The sequence below is a fragment of the Cryptomeria japonica genome, chromosome 4 (genome assembly GCF_030272615.1).
Source record: "Cryptomeria japonica chromosome 4, Sugi_1.0, whole genome shotgun sequence".
Lineage (NCBI taxonomy): Eukaryota > Viridiplantae > Streptophyta > Pinopsida > Cupressales > Cupressaceae > Cryptomeria > Cryptomeria japonica.
Genome location: NC_081408.1, coordinates 151,418,390 through 151,423,612, shown reverse-complemented (window position 1 = coordinate 151,423,612; position 5,223 = coordinate 151,418,390). Strand labels below are relative to the sequence as shown.

Here is a 5,223-nt window from a genome sequence, read left to right as displayed (position 1 = left end):
TTTTCCCATTTGGGTTTCCATGTAAAAAATCTGGTGTTATGATCTTATGGTTGATTGTTTTATGTTTCTTCATTTTAGTTTCATGTCCTTTCTTCCAGTGGTTTAAAGTTAAGTCCTAAAATTTCCTAACCAGTAGATCACTGATTCATGCCCCCCTCTTAGTGATCCCTGATTCCAACAATGGAAGAGAGGATGAATAGAACTTTAATGAATAGAGTTTGAAGCATGTTAAGAAGTACAAATCTTGAAAAACATTTTTGAGTTGAAGTGGTTCACACTAGTTATCTAGTTAACATATCAGCCAATTCTACTCTTGTTGGTAAAACTCCCTACAAGGTATGGATAGCTAAACAACCATCAGTTTCTCATTTTAGAGTTTTTGGCAATGAGGCCTATGTTCTTGTTCCTAAAGAAAAATATTCTAAGATTGATTTTAGAGGTAATAGGTGTGTTTATGTGGGTTATAGAAAGAATATTAAGCGTTAGAAGCTTTGGAATCCTGTGGCAATGAAAATAGTATATTCTAAGGATGTAAATTTTAGCAATCTAAAGGACTTTAAAAATGATGAACAACCTGAGGTGTAAGCTAACAAAATAATGCATTTTGATATTAAGGTTGAACCATAGAAAGATACATAGGCTGAAATAACCTAAACACGATGCACATGTAGAAGAACTTGATGAACATGAAGGTGAAGAAGAAGGATTAGAAGAGAATCGTGAAGATGAAGAACCACAACACCTTGTTACACTTGAAAGAAGATCCACTAGACAATGTAAACCTATTGATAGGTATGGATATAGTCCATTTGGTTTTCGTTGCACTTTTGCTTTGTCTTGTATCGACAATGAACGTAGATTTATAAAAGAGGTCTTATCTTCACATGAACATGACTCTTGGTTAGAGGCAATGAAAGATGAAATAAAGGCTTTGGACAAATACGACACATGGGATCTAGTTGAGCTACCTAAGGGATGCAAAGCCATTGGATGCAAATGGTACTCACAAGTTGACGGAATGGATTTTGGTGAAATTTTTTCTCCCATGGCTAAACTAACCTCCATTAGATTTTTTTAATCCATCATTACTACTTTTGATTTAGAAGTGGAGCAAATGGATGTTAAAATAGCTTTCTTACATGGGGATCTTGATGAGAAAATATTTATGAAATAGGTTGATACTTTTATTGTGAAGAGATAAGAACAATTGGTTTGCAAGTTAAAGAGATCTTTGTATGGTTTGAAGTAGACAGCATGAATGTGGTATTAAAAATTTGAATCTTTTGCATTGAATCATGACTTTATTAGAAGTAAAGATCATTTCATTTACTTCAACTAGATTAATATGAAAGATTTAGGGGTTACAAAATATATCTTGGGTATGAAAAACAATATGGATTGGGTTAACAAAAAATTATGATTGTCTAAAAAAGTATGTTAACACTACTTTGCAAAGAATTTCATGCATGACTGTGAACCGGTTAATATTTCCTTTCTAATTGACACTAAGATATCTCTAGAACAATGTCCTAAAGCAGATGATGAGCTTGAAGAGATATGTAAATTTCCATATGCTAGTACTATAAGAAGCCTTATGTATGCTATGGTCTATACAAGGCTAGATAAATTGCCCAAGCACTAGGAATCCTTAGTAGATTTATAGAAAGTTCTGGTAAAGGACATTGGAGTTATGTGAAAAGAGTTTTTAGATATTTACCTATGACTTCTAATCATTGCATTTGTTATCATGGATCTAATTATATGAGTAGGGTGACTGATTTGCAAGGCTTTGTTTATTCAGATTTTGCTGGTGATCTAGATTGCAGAAGATCAATAAGTGGTTAAGTTTCCACTTTGTTTAGAGGAGTAGTTAGTTGGATGAGCAAATGGAAGAATGTTGAGAAAATGTTGCAACCTTCCTACTACTATTTTTGAATTAAATAATTAATTTTAAAAAAAATAATTATCTTTTAGTTGTCCTAAAAATTGCTAAATGCAATTGTGACAACTTGCAAGAAGTTTTTTAATTCTCAAAATAGTATAAGCATGAAAAAGGGGAAAGATAAATGAAAGCTTTGTAAGATAAGAAAAATCTTTCAAAAGACATATAAAAATACAAGTTAAAAGAGGAAGCTTTCTGTTTTTATGTGATTTGTGCATAAGTTTTTTTGAAACCATTTTGTGATTTATGGTTTCTCTCATTTTGTTTATTGAGTGCTTGAGTTGAAGGAGATATATATGTTATTGACAAAAGCAAAGAAGTGTTGCACAAATTGAGAGAGAGGAATTGTATTGATGTAACTCATTTAAAGGATTAATACAAGTATTGGATCTCTTTGAGTGTGGAGTATTTTTCCCGAAAGAATTCCTCGACATAATTCTTGACTTATAGTTTGTATCTATTTTGTTATCCATTTCCATCTTTGATTTATTGTTATTTCTTTATTTGAATGCATAAAATTATCAATTTAACACTTATAAATCCCATACATTTAATTATTGACTTAGTTATAGATTGGATATAATCGATCACTCACTCGCTTATTGAGCATAGACAATTCAATATTGACCTGTTTATTGACTCGTGAGTAGAGATGATTACTGATTGTAAGTTTCGTTATGACATTTTTCAATTGTATATAATTACTCTGAATTTCACCGTGAAATAGTGAATATTTCTAAGTTGTTTTCAATTTTCTTTTTCACAAATAATTTTCCTCTGAAGTTAGTCTGAAATTTGAACTTTTATAGTGACATATTTTAGTTTACAAATATATGCAAGAAAATAATGTAGTTTGGTGTTGAAACACGGCAAAGAAATTCAAAGTTTGAAATCTTTTAAATAGCTGAAAGTCACGATGATGAACATTACACGTAGAGAGATAAATGTTATAATCAAGATGACCTCCTTCACAGTTCAAGTGATTTTTAGCAGCCAACTTTCTTTGCAAGTTCACACCATCATCCATTTCAAGATCTGTCCTTAATTTGCAGATTTGACATTTCGCTATTGACAAACAAATGACATTTGGCGGATGACTTTCATTTTAACTACCACTCTCGTGAGCATAGAACAGAAACATTAGGTTCGTTTTTTGGGTTTCTTTGAACATTATACCTAGTCAATGAAATAAAAGTAAACTCAATGGCTTGTAAAAATCATAAAATAACATTAATCTATTTTAGTTGTACACATAGGTTTGGTCAAATCATTTGAACCATTTCAACCATAGCTTTGGTCAAATCATTAGAAAGGAGAAAGATTAGTTAGAACATGTCCTTGATAAGATAGAGGAAAGCGGTAAAGGCATATACAATTAAGAACAAAATAAAGGCGTATACAATTAAGAACAAAAGCATGAAATCCTCTTACACCTCCTCGGATGATTGTGTTCTTAAGGATTGGCCAAGAATAAGTTTTTTCCTTCAAAGGTAGGTAGTCTTCTTATGAATTCAATCAAGAAATAGGAATAGGAAAGACATCAAGTGGGAACCACCAAACAAATCTCAATGTAAGCTCAACTTTGATGGAGCAGCAAAAGGCAACCGTGACATTTCGAGAGTTGGATATGTCATTTGGGATGCAGGGGTGCTATTCTTCAGGTAGGTTTTGCATGCATCCCAGATAGAGCTAATAATGTTGCAATGATTTAATTATAGATTAGATAAAATCGATCACTGACTCACTTATTGACCATGACTTGTTTATTGACTCGTGAATAGAGATGATTACTGACTGTAAGATATTGAAAAATAATGAAAATTTCAACTACCACTCTCGTGAGCATAGAACAGAAACATTAGGTTCGTTTTTTGGGTTACTTTGAAATAAAAGTAAACTCAATGGCTTGTAAAAGTCAAAGCGCGTGCTTGACATCTATAATATAAACACGGAGTCCCCTCCACGAAGACTATGCATCCGAGACTGAAATCTTCCAAATAGTTGAAATCCTTGGAACACGGCAAATAAAGCTATATATACGCTTCTCCATTCACAGAATGAATAACAAATAACAAGCCTCATATCTCCTGTATTTCCTTCAGACTGGGATCATGGGCAGACACTCGGCCATCATTGTTTTACTAATGTTGGTCTTAATATTTCAATCACACTGTCGTCTACTTGGTCTTAGTAATTTCATAAGCATTCAAAGGTTATTATTGATACCTATTTTGACGATTGGCAGACACTCATAATAGAGATGAAAGGAAAATGGGCGTAAGAGCGGAGTACAACACGGAGGTATAAAATATCTTTTAAACAGAGACATTTTACTGCCCTGCTGGTATCGGTCAGCGTAAATGCTTTTTTTTTAATAATTGATTTATTAAATACAGCAAATACTTTGTATTATAAAAGTACATTTGGAAAGCCATATTATCGCAGTTTTAAATAGGATTCATTGGTCGTATTGATGATTAATAAACAGATTGAAAAGAGAAACACCGAAGAAGTAGAAGATTATGGTGGTGGTCATAGTTCGCCGGCGCCAGGTCGTGGAAATTAGAGAATTTACATTCGTATAGGTACTGAATGATTACCACTGGCTGAATGAATAGACATATTCGCATCACCTTGTATCATGGCAATTGCCAAGCCTACAAATTTTTAAATCATGTAATTTTAATTGGTTATATTGCTTTTTGTTGGTTTTTTAATAGACATCTAATGAATATTTAGTAGAGAAAGAATAACCCTGGAAGCTTTTTGTTGAGAGCTGATGCATGAGCCTCACCGCTATGCATTTCATTTTGACTACCATGCGTAGTTTGACTGCAAGCTTAGATTTAATCTGGAATTATTTATTTTTAGAAATTTCAGTTAAAAGTGTTGCTAGAATAATGCATATTGGTGCATGTTCTATTTTTAGTTGCATGAATATAATTAATTGTAAGGGGCTATGAGCTCTATAAAGGACAGGCTTATTACTATTTGTGAATTGAGTGATAAAAGAATTTATCTTTTAAAATATTATTTCATGTTTTGTCTATTTTTTATGCTTGTGTTTATTTATTTTGAATGTTTCTGATTTCACATATGGTATCAGAGCAGCGTTCACCTTAAGTTTGTTAGCGGCAAAGGCAAAGCAGCGTGTTTCCTCCTCCCTTACTATTATATTTTTGATAATGAACTGGTCAAGGTTGTTACAACTACTTCTTGTAGAGGGCTTGCTAAGCCTTCGAGTGGGCTAAAATTTGTTGAGGCCACAGAGAATCCTAATG

At 32.6% G+C, this 5,223-nt stretch overlaps 1 long non-coding RNA gene across 1 annotated transcript; it reads left to right on the top strand.

Annotated features, from left to right (window-relative positions):
- Positions 1-4,008: 4,008 nt before the first annotated feature.
- On the top strand, positions 4,009-4,917 carry LOC131037768 (uncharacterized). Its single transcript, XR_009104294.2, has 3 exons — positions 4,009-4,126; positions 4,188-4,243; positions 4,431-4,917. It is a non-coding gene; the product is annotated as an uncharacterized LOC131037768 (long non-coding RNA).
- Positions 4,918-5,223: the final 306 nt, after the last annotated feature.